The sequence below is a fragment of the Solanum pennellii genome, chromosome 2 (assembly GCF_001406875.1).
Source record: "Solanum pennellii chromosome 2, SPENNV200".
Taxonomy (NCBI): domain Eukaryota; kingdom Viridiplantae; phylum Streptophyta; class Magnoliopsida; order Solanales; family Solanaceae; genus Solanum; species Solanum pennellii.
The window spans coordinates 19,298,932-19,315,026 of NC_028638.1; positions in this window are offsets into that span (position 1 = coordinate 19,298,932).

A 16,095-nucleotide genomic window follows, 5' to 3' on the forward strand; every position below is an offset into this window, starting at 1 on the left:
ATTGGTTGGTTTGATGCATTTGAGGTTAGACCTTGGGGTACTGACCTTTTGAGGGATTCATTAGAGAAGGTGAAATCTATTCAAGAAAAGCTTTTAGCGGCTCAAAGCAGACAAAAGGAATATGTAGATCGAAAGGTTAGGGACTTGGAGTTTATGGAGGGTGAGCAAGTCTTGCTGAAGGTTTCGCCCATGAAAGGGGTGATGCGGTTTGGTAAAAGGGGTAAACTAAGCCCAAGGTATATTGGTCCCTTTAAAGTACTTAAACGAGTAGGAGAGGTGGCTTATGAGTTAGCCTTGCCTCCAGGGCTGTCCGGAGTGCATCCGGTATTTCATGTGTCTATGTTGAAAAGATACCATGGGGATGGAAACTACATCATTCGTTGGGATTCAGTTCTGCTTGATGAGAATTTGTCTTATGAGGAGGAGCCTGTTGCCATTCTAGATAGAGAAATTCGCAAGTTGAGATCAAGGGAGATTGCATCCATCAAAGTCCAATGGAAGAATCGACCAGTTGAAGAGGCCACTTGGGAGAAGGAGGCTGATATGCAAGAAAGATACCCACACCTGTTTACAGATTCAGGTACTCCCTTTTCGCCCTTGTTTTCTTCTCGTGATCGTTCGGGGACGAACGATGGGTAAATTGGTATTTAGTGTAACGACCTGTTTAGTCGTTTTGAGCAGCAGATTTTATTTCTGGAAAAACTGTGTGAGTCGACGGAACCCACGACGGACCGTCATGGGCACGACGGGCCGTCGAGGGTGTCTCGTTCCAAAAGACTTAGACTTCTGAAATTTGGGTACTGAAATCGACTCTCTGAACTTGGCGACGGACCTGCAGGACGAACCGTCGTGGGCACGACGGACCGTCGCAGGTGTCTCGTTCCAAAATACTTAGACTTCTGAAATTTGGGTACTGAAATCGACTCTCTGAACTTGGCGACGGACCTGCAGGACGAACCGTCGTGGGCACGACGGACCGTCGCAGGTGTCTCGTTCCAGAACACTTAGACTTCTGAAATTTGGGTACTGAAATCGACTCTCTGAACTTCGTAACGGAATGGCAGGACGGACCGTCACAGGCGTGACGGGCCGTCACAGACTCTTGGTAAAAATCTAGTCTCTGAACTCTGTGACGGAGCAGCAGGACGGACCGTCGCAGGCACGACGGCCCGTCACAGGCTGCGTAATCCCACGCTGGGTCGGATTTCTGTTAAGTAATTTAAGGGGCGTTTTGGACTATTCCTGCTTTAATTATAAAGTTAGAGGGTTAATGTTAATAAGTCTAATTACTTGGGGGTTAAAAGAGGTAACCTTGAGTTAATTAGTGGGATATTATTGCCACCTTTATACTTAATTATATGCTAATTAGGGTAAAAGAAAGAGGGTTTGAATAAGAAAAATAGAAAGAACAAGGAGAGGGAAAGAGAAACGATCGAGAGAGAAACGAACGAAGAGGAAACACAAGCTTTGGGGAATTTGCTTGCTTGATCAGGAATCTTCGGTGGAGGTAGGTTATGGTTTATGCTATTCGTAGTAAACTCTTAATAGCGAATGATATGTATTGGGTAGTATTGTAAACCCTTCTATATGCTTAATTGTATGCTTGTATGAATGTGATTATATAATTGTGATAAAATAAGCATGATGAAGCTATTGAATCCCAAATCTTGAAAAACCCTAATCTACTTTGTTAATGAGATTGATGATGCCTTGGTATAAAAGAAGGCTTGATGAACTAAAGTAATGGGGTTGATGATGCCTTGGTATAAAAGAAGGATTGATGAATTAATAGAATAGGATTAGGGGAGCGGGTGTCACGAACCGACACGTAGAATTAGGGGAGCGGGTGTCACGAACCGACACGTAGAATTAGGGGATCGGGTGTCACGAACCGACACGTAGAATTAGGGGATCGGGTGTCACGAACCGACACGTAGAATTAGGGGATCGGGTGTCACGAACCGACACGTAGAATTAGGGGATCGGGTGTCACGAACCGACACGTAGAATTAGGGGATCGGGTGTCACGAACCGACACGTAGAATTAGGGGATCGGGTGTCACGAACCGACACGTAGAATTAGGGGATCGGGTGTCACGAACCGACACGTAGAATTAGGGGATCGGGTGTCACGAACCGACACGTAGAATTAGGGGATCGGGTGTCACGAACCGACACGTAGAATTAGGGGATCGGGTGTCACGAACCGACACGTAGAATTAGGGGATCGGGTGTCACGAACCGACACGTAGAATTAGGGGATCGGGTGTCACGAACCGACACGTAGAATTAGGGGATCGGGTGTCACGAACCGACACGTAGAATTAGGGGATCGGGTGTCACGAACCGACACGTAGAATTAGGGGATCGGGTGTCACGAACCGACACGTAGAATTAGGGGATCGGGTGTCACGAACCGACACGTAGAATTAGGGGATCGGGTGTCACGAACCGACACGTAGAATTAGGGGATCGGGTGTCACGAACCGACACGTAGAATTAGGGGATCGGAGTGTCACGTACCGACACATAGTAGTAGGGGAGCGGAGTGTCACGTACCGACACAAGAGGAATAAAGATAATGAATCTTGAAAGATGTTAATATACTCAATCTAATGAACCTAATTCCCAAATGAGTATGGTATTGAGGCTTGAGTCCTCATGTGTGAACTTGGCGGTACTTATTAATGATTATAGTACTTGTTGTTGTTACATGTTGAGTATTGTAGTTGATTTATGATATTATCTGATATATACTGTTTTCTATTTTGAGTTGGCCGATGATACCTACTCAGTACTCGTGTTTTGTACTGACCCCTACTTGTAATTGTTTTTCTTTGTTATTTGTGGAGTGCAGCAAACGTGCCATCGTCTTCAACTCAACCGCAACTCTAGCCAGTCTTCATCAAGCCAGATTTCAGGGTGAGCTATTGCTTCTAGCTTGGACTGGATCTTCCTCTTCATGTCTTGATGCCTTGAGATTCCGGCATGGACTAGCTTTTTACTTATTTTAGTTTCTAGATACTCTTAGATTAGTAATTTGAGGATAGATGTTCTTGTGGTGATGACTTCCAGGTTTTGGGAATAAATAGCATTGAGTTTTTATAAGTTATTTAATCGATTTTCATTAATGAGTTTTAAGTCTTCCGCATTATATTTTGTTATTTATGGTTGAAATGTTGGGGATTAGATTGGTTGGTTCGCTCACATAGTAGGATAAGTGTGGGTGCCAGTCGCGGCCCGTTTTGGGTCGTGACATTGCTTTAAATATAAGATAAAGTAAAATTACATAAGTGATAAAATAAAAGATTGTCTTTAATTACAAACACATTGTCAAGGTTTTAAGCTCTGAGACATTACCCATAAGCCCCAACCCATTGCATTCGTTCAACTAGATTGCCACACAACAGGGTTTTGGGAGGTTGAATATTTGTCTCGCTAACCAAATGCTCAATGAATGCAGGGGAATATGAACCGCACGCCGCTCCAATTGCATTTTTTACCATGGGTTCTGTTCGATCTTTAAATTCCCATGGTTCATTAAGAAACTTTTCTGGCAAATGCTTCATTATTCCACTATGCTTCAACAATTTAGGCAGCAACTCGAAGACAAGTTGTACGTATGTCAAAAACATGGCATATTCCATGCCCATCAGTTGGCAGTCATAAACATTCATATGACCCTCATTCAAGAGAATCTCGAGAGTCACAAAATGGGTATTGTTCATGTTCATGACTATCAAAATCCTTTTTACGACAATCCAATCCATGCCTCCAAGATAGAGCCTAATGCCCCTGACATAGTCAATCATATCTTCATCCCATTCAAACTCATCTACTAACTGTTTAATGCTTCTGCCACCAAAAATTGTTGCCTCATCACTCAGTTCTTTATATCTTTTTAGAAATTTTGTATAGAAGTTGAGATCCGGGATTCTGTGCGGGATCATATTAATCTGAGTGTGTCTCATTCCTCTGAAGCATGAGGTGAAGGATTTCATCAATATACTGAAATAAAAAATAATATTTAAGAGTAAAGAAGAGTAGTCATTGAAAAGATAAAAGAAATGTGCCCACCAAACTTTTATGCTTGTCATGTTCCTAAAATCTTGTCCTGTAAAGTATACATGTTGTATTCTATTCGAACAGTTGCACCTGTCATATACAACTCTTTGGTTCTTTCTGCTATAGCCGCATGCTTATAAATGTTCAAATTTTTGTACTCCTTCACTTCCTCTATTACGGCCCTTGGCAATTCTCCAAACATCTTCTTCTTCAAATTTTGTATTGTCTTGGCAAATGATATTTTCCTCCTCTTGGACTGTGGAGTATAAGGATGTCGAACATTCTTTGATAGAATGCCCTTGACTCCCCTCTTTTTTTTAAATTCATTGAGAGCTTGACTCAATGTTTGAAGATACATGATAGAATCTTCATCTTGTTTCTTGTACTTATCACAGAGAAAGCCACACATCTTCTACAAGAGGTAGCCCCTTGGTCTTGTCCAACACCAGCACCAACATCAGCATCAGCACCAACACCAACACCATCAACCCCATCAAAAATAACTAATTCATTAACAACTCTGTCTCTTTTTATGGTTGTTGCTCCAACTTACTCCATTTTAACTCTATCTACAAAAGGATCAAAAATGGTTTCAACCAACCCTAGAGTAATTAGATATGGAATTTGCAATTCATGTTCTATTGGGGTAATACATGGATGCACAACCTAAAAATATAAAAATGAGTCATCCGTAAGAATATTTGGGTCATATGTTTCCACAGATATGTCAGTTGTTGCTACAGATGGGTGATATATTGCCACAGATGTGCCATATGTTGCTACAGATAGGTGATATGTTGCCACATATGTGTCATATATTGCTACAGATGTGTGATGGGTTGACACATATGGGCATCTGTAGCAATATTTGTGTCATATGTTGCAACAGATAAATCATCTGTACAATATTTGTATCACATGTTGCAACAGATGAATCATCTGTAGCAACATAAGAGTCATCTGTAGCAACATAAGAGTACAATATACTAATAATAACTTACTGTATCACGAGGAGGGTTAAAAAGATTTGTAATATGCCCATCTTTGGTAGTTTTTGTTGTTGATCTCAACCATCTCAATACCCTTGGAGACGAGATATGTTTTTCTAAATTACTTGAATGGTCAAATAAAGAATGACTTCAAAAGCCCAAGCCTAAAAAAAGGAAAATATGTCATGTCGAGCCCCGTTTTTCGTCAAAAATGGGTTTTGTGCACGACCTAACAACTCTTTTGGGATTTTGAGTTTTGAGAAGTCGCCACCTAACGAATTAAGGCGCGTTAGGGCACCTATCTAACCTAACTAAGTCTAGCTAAGGTGAACGAACCAGAGAAATGGGTAAGGGTTCAAATTACCTCGAGGGGAAGCTGTTAGGCATCCCTCGAGGTCCACAAATGTGAGTCCCGGTTGTATCTTATGCATTTCATGTGGGGGTTACAAGTAGCAATCAAGGTCACTTCATTATTATTTATTAATATGCTAGCTAGGTGATAAGAATATTGAACGATTAAATCTATTTTATTATTTTAATTAATTAGCTAAGCATGCAAGGCTATGAGATAATATAATATTAAACCATTAAGATAGCATCCTTATTTTAATTAATTATTTAGGCATGCAAGACTAAGTGATAAAATATCAAACAATTGAGAAATAAATTTATTATTTTTAATTACTTATTTAAGCATGCAAAAGTAAGTGATAACAACCAATAAAACATTAAATAAAATTTAAAGATAAAGGAGGGGATAGGAAAGAGACGAATAAATAAACAAATAATTTTATATTTATTTTTAAACTACCCCCAAATAAACATAATTAAACAAACAAATAAAGGGATAAAGGGAAGGGAGACTCGAAGAGACTTTTTGGCTCAGCACTCGACTTTCTTTTTATATTCTGATAGGCTGCCGTATAGGGACAGACAGAACCAAAGTTTGTCTTTTCATGCCTGAGTCGATGCCATCATCTCCGTAGGGCCAATTACCCCTACCCCACGACCGCATGCATTTCGTACCTAGAAGGTGCCTAATCATCCCAACTTGATTATCCAAGAGGCATTGGACTCTTAAAGGGGGGGTTTAGACAAAATAGAATATAAGGTCATCCTAGACACCAAGTCAAACAAACAAGATAAATAAAAAACAATCATTTTAGCACGCTAGGTTTTAGTTTGGCCTCTAAATTTTAATTAGACATGCTTTGTAAACAACATATAATTGTGAAAGATCTCATGCTAAGTGTGTGAGCATACTAACATACATTCAATAATTATCAATCGTCAATAAGGTGGCAGAAAGTTATCACTTCAAGGATGTGAAAAGTGTTATTTGTTAATTAAAAAAAACATAGAAGGCGGGCAATCATATTTACAGAAAATATTTTTAAAAAAAAAAAAAAGAGAAGTGGCAGATCCCGTTAACTAATTGTCATGCATGATAAGACATTAATTGTTTTGAGTGGCAAGGTAGCTTATTGTTCAATGTAAAAAATTAATTTTTATTTAAACATGCTGAAAACAACTAATCAAATTTTTAAGATTAGATAACAGAAAATATCATAGCATGCAGGAAAATGTTTTATTTGATTGATTATCAAAAGGTGGCAAAACAGAAATATTTTAAATAAAACAGTGGGAGATTAATTTACTAATGCAGAAATTATTTTAATTGACAAATCCTGTTATTAGTTGCAGCAATATCAATTGATTTATTCATTTAAAAGTGGCAAAAAAATATGCACAAGAATATTTTATTTTCATTATTCATATGCTGAAAATTTATAAGCCTATTGACTTGATTTCTAGGTGTTAAATATACTAAAAATGACAAAGTAAAAAGAAACAATTCAATTATTAACATGCAAAAAATTAGTTATACTTCCTATAATGATTTCTAGGTGATTTAATAATCAACATATTTCATAACACCTATAGGCATGATTTCTAACTCCAAATGACATATGAATGCATAAAGATATAGACATAATTTATTTAATGAATAACTTTATACAAAATGTACATAAATTATTTTCTTAAGATTTTTAGCAATTAGCCAAAACTCATTACTTAATATACCAAATTAAATTTAAAAAAAAAAACACTTCAAACATTAATTGGGCAAAACTAAACTAAATGATTGAGCAAAGATGATTTATTTTATATATTTTTTTAAATTTTATTTTTATGGTTAGATCTAAAATTACTTTATCACATAAAAATTTATCAAACAAATTATGAACCTATAGGCATGCTTTCTAACACAAATAAGTTTGCAGAAAATAAAAAAAGATGATTAACACATAATTTCCCCTCCCTAGGCGATCCCCGAAATTGTTTCATATATAAGAGTTGCTTTAGAGTTATACACATACTGTAATAAAAATAACAGATGAAAACATACACAACATAAAAATAAACAAAGCTTTGTCCGAAATTTCTTCTAGGCCACTCTTCATCATCTTGAACTTTAAGTTCAAAACTTGCTAGAATAAGTAAGGTAACACATATACAATGGAAGAATATTGTAATGTAAAGTACTCATAGTAACAAATTACTCTCATATGTACATATAGAAACAACACACATAAGAAATAAAAAGGACGAAACATAGGCATAGACATATCAACACACATAGGGAGAAAGGATAAGGAGTGCTTCCTTTTGTTCCCAACACACAACAATAATAAACGCAAAACAAAATTTAATAATAATAGAGGGCTACCAATAGTAAAATGCTAATAAATAATACTAACCTGTTAAGCAGAAAAGAAATAGTAGCAATGAAAACAAGTTGATCCAACTTTTATTCAAACAAAAGCAAGTAGCAAAGTAGCAAAGGAGAGCACTTTAATATTTTACCGGAATCTTAATTTATTTTTTAAGAGTAGCAAGAGAGCAATGAGAGAACGAGAGGAAGGGGTCTTATTAATATAGCAAAGAGGGGGAAATAAATAAGGAAGAGAAATATTTTTAAGTAATCAATTAATATTCCCTTTTCCTTATTTTAAAGGAGAGCCAAATCAGAATAATTTTAAAATATTTCATTACCAAAAATAAACTAGTAAGAATAAAAATTTGGAATAAAAATTATTTTTCTTTAGTAAAAAAAGAGTTAAAATCAGATTTAATTTATTTTACCAAAATATGAGCAACTAAATATGACAAGGAAATAATAAGGTTGTTATAAACAAACAAGTAAGAATTAATCAATCCAAATATCAATGGGAGGAGGGATTAATTTTCTTTAGATAAAAATATTACAAAACAAAAATACCTTAACATAAATCATCCATAATTTTACCAAAAAATAAAGCTAGTACGAATCTATTTTGATTTATTTAAGATAAGCAAGTAAACAATTAAAGAAAGCCAATTTATGCAAATGTAANTGTAAAATGATATACGGAAAGACATATTTTCATGCAGATTAGGGATTTATACTTACCATAATGGAAATATGTAATAGTCTCAAGAAAATCAAAATTAGAGCTAATGAACGGCATGCATATTAATATTAAAAAAAATTGTAGAACCTTACCATAATTAATTAATTCTGAAATCAAGCAATCAATTATCAAATCAAAATAAACTACGATTGAGATAAATGTACCATTCATTCTAAAATTGATGAGCTACATAATCATTTACAAAGATATACACAAGAATTGATGAGTACTGCTCGATATCCAAGATATTCAACAACTTTAATCGTTCTAAAATTAGTGAAATGAGCAAATTACGAGTTTATTTAAACTGAAATGAACATGTATGAGTCATCAAATCATATTAGAAATCAATTCATAATGATTCTCAAGTCAAACATATGAACAAAAATTTATAGAAAAAGGATCATAAAAGGTTGGACGAATTGAAAGTAAGCAAAGAATGATGAATGGAATGTATTACCTTTACTGATCTGCTTTGCATCTAATAAAATAGGTTGATACACGTTACCAATGACTGGTGGGCGGAGTTTCACTGGCGGAGAAACGTTCGCTTGAGGTCCCTTGGAGCTTGCTGCTGCTGTTGGTTGAAGTTGCTGCCTGCGCTGCCGGTTGCTCGTTGCTGTTGTCCGCATGCAGCTGCTTGGTTGCTGATGGGAGGCGCTGGTCACTGCTGCGGTCGTCCTCGCCTGGATGCTGGTACCTGCAAACAAAAAGAAGGAGAGAAAGGATAAGAGGAAGGGGAAGAGAAAAGACGGGAGGGGAAGAGAGGAGAAGAGGAGAGAAAGAGGGAGAAGGGGGACGACGGGAGAGGGGAGAAGAAGGGGAGAGGAAGAGAATGGAGAGGGAGAAGAGAGAGGGAGTGGTGGAGGCATAGGAGAAAGAAGGGAGGAGGGATGAGAGGCGGCTGCTGGAGATGGAGAAGGGAGAAGAAGATGAATAATTTTTAGGATTAGGTCTTTTAGGGTATTAGAAATACGAAGAAATAGGAGATTTAATCACAACCATAGGATTAGTTAGATGAACGGCTAGGATTTAACTTAAGGATGGACGGTTGAGATTAAAAAGTGAAGTCTTGAAAATCCAATTGGATTGGATGTGGAATGTCTAAAATTGTAATACAATCGGCTAGAATTGAAAGAAAGAGGATGGTTATAATTGAAATAAAATTGAAATTGATTTGGCTAGAATTGAAAGAAATTAGAATAGAATAGGCTGGGATTTAAATAATTTTGATAAATAGGAACTACTATTTAATTAAAATACTGCATATATTAAAATTATTTTTATTTATTATTATTTTTTTTAAAATCACTTAAATTTAAAACATTCGAAATTCATTAATAAATTTAAAATGTTTTAATAATATTTACAATAATTTTACAAAATAAACATACTAAAATATATCAATTTTATGCAAAATCCACTAAAGTTCTAAACTTTAAATAAATTTTAAAAATATGTATTTAATCGAATAGCATTCCTAAAAATAATTAAAGATCAGTCAAAATTGGGTGTCAACATGTCACAAATAAAATGTTGAATTATTTAATATAATATAAAAATATTAAAAACATTTAGTTTTACCATGAAAGCCCATGGAAAGCCAAACAAGTTACTGGTCTTTTCTCCTAAAAGTTTCAACAAGTATTTGAGAGTTGATTCAAAACTCTCATGACCCCAAGGGTAGTTGTTGAAAGCCTCAATATCCTAGCAGAAATTCACCAATTTAAATTGTATGTTATTGAGATCTCTTGCCAAAAGTATATTATGTGTAAACCAAAGTAAGCACAATGACTCCTTGTGCTTTATTGGTGTATCCTCGTGTTCCAACAAATTTATTAAGTTAGAATTTTTGAATCTTTTGCCAACAAGGAACATCAATTCCTGCTCCTCAGTTTACAATGATTGTTGTCTTGTTAATGCTTCTTCTTTTACTCCTTTCTTTCTTCTTTGTGGTTCCTTTTTGACAATGTATTCAGGGACGGACTCAAGAGCAGGATGAAATTTTAACCCTGTAACTATGGTAAACTCTCTTTTGCCAAAGAAGAGTGACATGCCACAATAATTAATTACAATCTCATCCTTCTTTTTGGGATTTCGAAAAATGAACCTTCTTTTCAGAAGTTCATAAACAATAATCATTTGAAAACATGGAGTTGTATCATTGGGTAAATCAAGAAAATAACCGAAACAACTATTTCTGAAAAAATCTTCCAAATGATTTCTCTTGAGGATAGCCCTGAAGTTGTTGAAACGTTTTCCCAGGACTGACCTAATAATGCTATGACCATTAGCATTAGACTGCAGATGCACATGGAAAGTGTTTGCATTGATGATTTTAATCTCATCATCACCAGTAGCATTGCAAACTTCATGAAGTTCTTGTTTTTCTTTATCAACTTCATTTTTTTTCTTCTTCTTGCTCAACTACTTCTCTATTTTTTTCCTTCTTCCTCAACTTCATTTTGTTTTTCCTCTTCTTCCTCAACTGATTCTATATTTTTTCGTTGTTCTTCCTCAAGTTCTTTTTGTTTTTCCTCTTCTTCTGCAACTACTTCTGCTCTTTCTCCATCATCAACAATCTCATTTTTTTCTTTTTCTCTTTCTTCATATTTTTTTTGAGAAAATTCATGTTCTACTTGAGAAGAACAAACTGCTTCACATGCAAGATCTTCTAAAAGAGTGGTATTTTCATTCATCTACCTAGGAAATTTAGACATAGCCTTCTTATGGATCGTTGTTGTGTCAGATATATCAAGTTTTCTTTTGACATGAGCCATTATATTTTTACCCCTTGTATCTGCAACCACAAAAATAAAACATTTGAATGCTACAAATGAAGCTTTTTGAAATGCACAACACAATACACAATAACACAAACAACAAATACGATTCAATTCCGCACATGAACCAACAAACACACTACAAAACCACCTCCCTAAATCCTGTCCAACAGACTACGATGAAGTTTTTTGAAATTTATTAATTATTTCAGAAAAGAATAACTAATGAACCAAGAAAGTGATAAAACCACTAAAAATAGGGCAAAAAAGTAAGCATGCATTTCAAACCCTAATAAAATATTACGTGAGAGGATATCAACGATAAACTAGAAATGATGAGGACAACGACGCCTTGCTGTAGAAGAGGATCGCAACAGATTACCACTGATGTTTTAGAAAATATCGCAAGAACAATGATCTGTAAAGGAAGAAATAATGGAACGAGAGGAGGAGAAAAAAGGAAACAAGAGAAAAGAAACTGAAATTAGTAAAAAAATTAAATTTGAAATACGAAACAACTTTTATAGAAGAGAGGGGAGAGAGAGGAGAGAGGGAAAATGAAGGGACGATTGAACTAAAGTTGTTTTAATTTTCTTTTTTGAATTCGACAATTCAAATTGTGACATAAGTTGCCACATATATATGTTCTGTTGGGGCACATAACACGTTTCTGTGTGACATATGTTATATAGTATAATATTGTCACATATCTCCTTTCTGTGACATATCTTACAAAATATCTCCTTTCTGTGTAATACGTTTCCACATGTATTCATTCTATTGGTACACATGCAAATAATTATGTGGTGTTTTTTACAATAGAAGTAATATATGTTGTCACAAACACCACATTTGATCATTTCTATCATAATTGACAACCATTTATATTAATATTATCAACAAAAATTAATACTTCACCAATTGTTTTATACAACTTATCAACAAGAAGGTAATTCACAATGATATACATAACCACCTATCTGATCAATGGTTGTATCCGCAACATTTTCATCGATCTTTGCCTTTTTAAGTCTAGGCCTCTATGGGTCTTCATTGTTACTAATATAGATATTTCGAGCCTATAAAATCTCATAATTCTATAAGAGTGAAGCATATCTCATGCGAAGGGTTTCAGCACTAAGTCCACAAGATGGTACTTCTAGTCCACCACTCAAAAACTCAGCATATGCAGCAACAAAAGGTCCACAATCTCTGCATGGTATATCATCCATTAGAAAATATAATAACATAACATTTTGATAGTCGTAAGATAAAAAATAATCTGATACTTACAGACTACTTCTTTCTCGTTGGCCAATACCAGTAACATGTTTGACTTCGAATGGGTGAGATTTGTTCTTTCCTTGGTAACACTCAAGAACTGACCAGTTGGTTTGCTCTTTTTGGTCAAAAGTATTGTTTAACTCAAGGTACTTTGACAACATTGTTGACAGATTTTGAATCTCGGAGGATAATTTTCTATTAAACCTAAATGAAGACATTGAATATACTTTTGTGCACCGTTCCTTCAATGAAACGACAGTCAAGACCTAATGGAAGTCCCCATTACTATTTACAGGGATATAAACATCATCTGTCAAGTGTCAAGTTAGTCCACAAGCATACCAAACCCTTTCATAGTGCCAACGACTTTATCGTCATATTCAGGAACAACACTAGCATTGTCAATGTATGTTTTGAAAAAACAACTAGTAATGGTATATCGATATTTAGAATGACTCTGTTGCTTCGACTTCTTATGCAAATAGTAAAAAATGACATCCACATACTGCACAGATACATCAAACAAGTGTATCTCTTTGTATGAATTTATTTGTATATATTCATGCTAATCAAAACATAAAAGTGGGCATGAATTTACCTTATCAGTTCAGCACTTAATGGGTTGAGACATTACGTAGAACCAGTCCTTATTATTTGGAAATGCAACTACAAATCAAGTTGGTCAAAATCAAGTTTTGAGCAACTAACTAAGTAGTGATTGTCCTTGTCTCTTCTGCAATTGTGTAATCATTATAAATAATTATTTAGTGGACAACAAGAAGAAATACTAATAATAGTTGAACGACCTTACTTTTTTTATGATGCTTGTAAAGACCCTCTTTTATCCATTGCGAGAAGGATCTCCTTCTGCTTATCCTTCTTCTCTTTCTCCTTCTCCTCCTTTGCCTTCTTCTCCTTCTCTTTCTCCTCACTAATTATAGAAAGTGTTTGAGAAATAAATTTTTTCAACCTTTTACACTTCAAAGCCTGTGAATTCTTCTTGAATCTTCAGATATCAATATTATGAGACATTTTCTTAAAAATACTAGTGAATTTTTTAACATGACTAATAAAATAATCATGTTGTTGCTCACATTCTTCACATAGACAAAAAAATCATTTGTTGTTAAAAGAGAAAGCAAGACCAATAAAAGATTGAGCTCTTGTCAAGGATGAAACTTCTTCTTGTTGTATCATTTCATCTACAATGTAAATAAAAAAAGATTGAGAGTAAACATTCATTATAAAATAATATTAACATTATATCTTGTCATATCTGGATAGTCTGTTGCCATAAATTTAACATTATGTTGCTACGTATGTATCTACTGTTGACATACAAGAAATTTCTATTGCCACATATAAATCTTATGTTGTCACAGATGAATCATATGTTGACACAAGTATACCTATTTTTGCCACAAATGAATTTTTTGTTGCCACAGATGACCATTTTGTTGCCCTAACGCATAAGTGAGATGGTATAACATATGATGATATTGGATGTTGGACAACTGAACAAGACTATATTTCTAAAATCATATCAATAAAATTTGATCACGATTTCAGTTCAGAAAGAAGAGAAAGTCACGCCTGGAGATGAGGAGGAAAATAGTGGAGATAGTCGGAGAGGAAGAGAAAGATAATGAAGATAGTCTAGTCGGATTTTAAGAGTGAAAAAGGAAAAAGAAGAAAAACAAAAGAGAGAGAAGAAAGAGAGAATGTTGGGAGAAGATTAAAAGATTTTTTTAAAAATAAATTATTTTGATTGAATTATAGAAATTCAAAAATGAAGTGCCTTTTTGTAATTTATAAAAGATTAACAAATATTTTAAAATATTAATTTGGTTCAAAATTTACTTAATTACATTTCAAGGAGGATTTGACTAACTCTTAGTCAATCTGTCACCGAAAACAAAACCTAGATTTCATTTAATTTTCTCAGGTTTCTTGGGACTTCAAAAAAGGTGAAAATAACCTTTTAAAATAAATAGGCCGTGACATAAGTCTTAAGTATTGAGTGTATGTGACAATTATGTGATTAATGATTAAGGATTGTGGAGTTGCCCTCAAGTTTATAAGTTCACAGTTTTGTCCATTGAATTAAATAAATGGTAAATTGACTAAAACTTAATTTAACCAATTTTGGTTGGACTTAAAATTGGGTGAAGCCACCAGCAAGTTGTACCAAAAAAAAAGAAACAAAATATTTTCCTCTTGCTCTCGTCATATTTTTTTTCTTTCTCTTCTTCTTCTTCTTCTTCGTTCTTGCTTGCTTGCTTGTCTTTCTTCCCGTTCTCTTTATCTTTTTCTTCTTCTTTTTGTACATTATTGGTCTTGGTTGTTGTTCCTTGAACTTTCTTCTTTTTTCTTCTTGAATCAAATTTAACTAATTTAATCAGTGGATTAGATTTTGTTTGCTCTCAGTTGAGATTACATCATAAATGATTAGGGTCCCACACCATTGTTATGATATGTAAAATTAATAGTTCTTTGAAATCATTCATCATTATTTGGGCACCTGCAATTTTTTCAATAATTTGCATTCGCATTTCCAACAGATTGCTATATGTTGCAACAATTGACTATTGGAACAAATTGTAGCCATATGTAGCAACAGAAAGGTTATTTCAATAGCAACAGAATTGAAAGATGTTGCAACATATAACTTATACAAGCCGCAACATATAAGCTAGACATGTAGCTACATATGACTTACATGTCGCAATCGACATGATAGTTATATCATACCCTTGTAAATCATTGTTTCAAGTGTTATATCATATTTTTATAGCTTAATTATGGTTTAAAGTACTAAAAGTTTGTCCAATTTGACATTTTTTTCATTCCTAATATCGATTAAGTCATCCTTGTAGTGACATATGTGGCACATATACACGTTCTGTTGGGAAAATTGAAATGTCATATGTGGCAACATATGCATATCATAAAATGATCTTTTGGGGGTTAATTCAATTAAATTGTCACCTAATTCAACAAGTAACACGAATTTATAGTCCTGCAACATGTCTAAGTACAAAATTATGGTCTAATACAACAACCTTCATCAATTCTATCAATTATTTTCACAAAGACTATCATACACCCCTAATTCATCATACAATGACCAAGTAACTACATATGATAATTATATAACACCCTTATAAATCGTTGTTTCAAGTGTTATAACATGTTTTTATTGTATAATTATAGTTCAAATTACTAAAATTTGGTCTAATTCAACATTTTTTTCATTCTAAATTGCTCAATTTATTGATTAAGTCATCACTGAAATGACATATGTAACAACATATGCACGTTCTGTTGGAAAAATTGCAACAAAAATGTCATATGTGGCAACATATGTATATCATAAAATGGTCTTTGAGGGGTTAATTCAATTAAATTGTCACCTAATTCAACATGTAACACTAATATATAGTCCTACAACATGTTTAAGTACAAAATTATAGTCTAATATAACAACCATCCTCAATTCTATCAATTGTTTTTACAAAG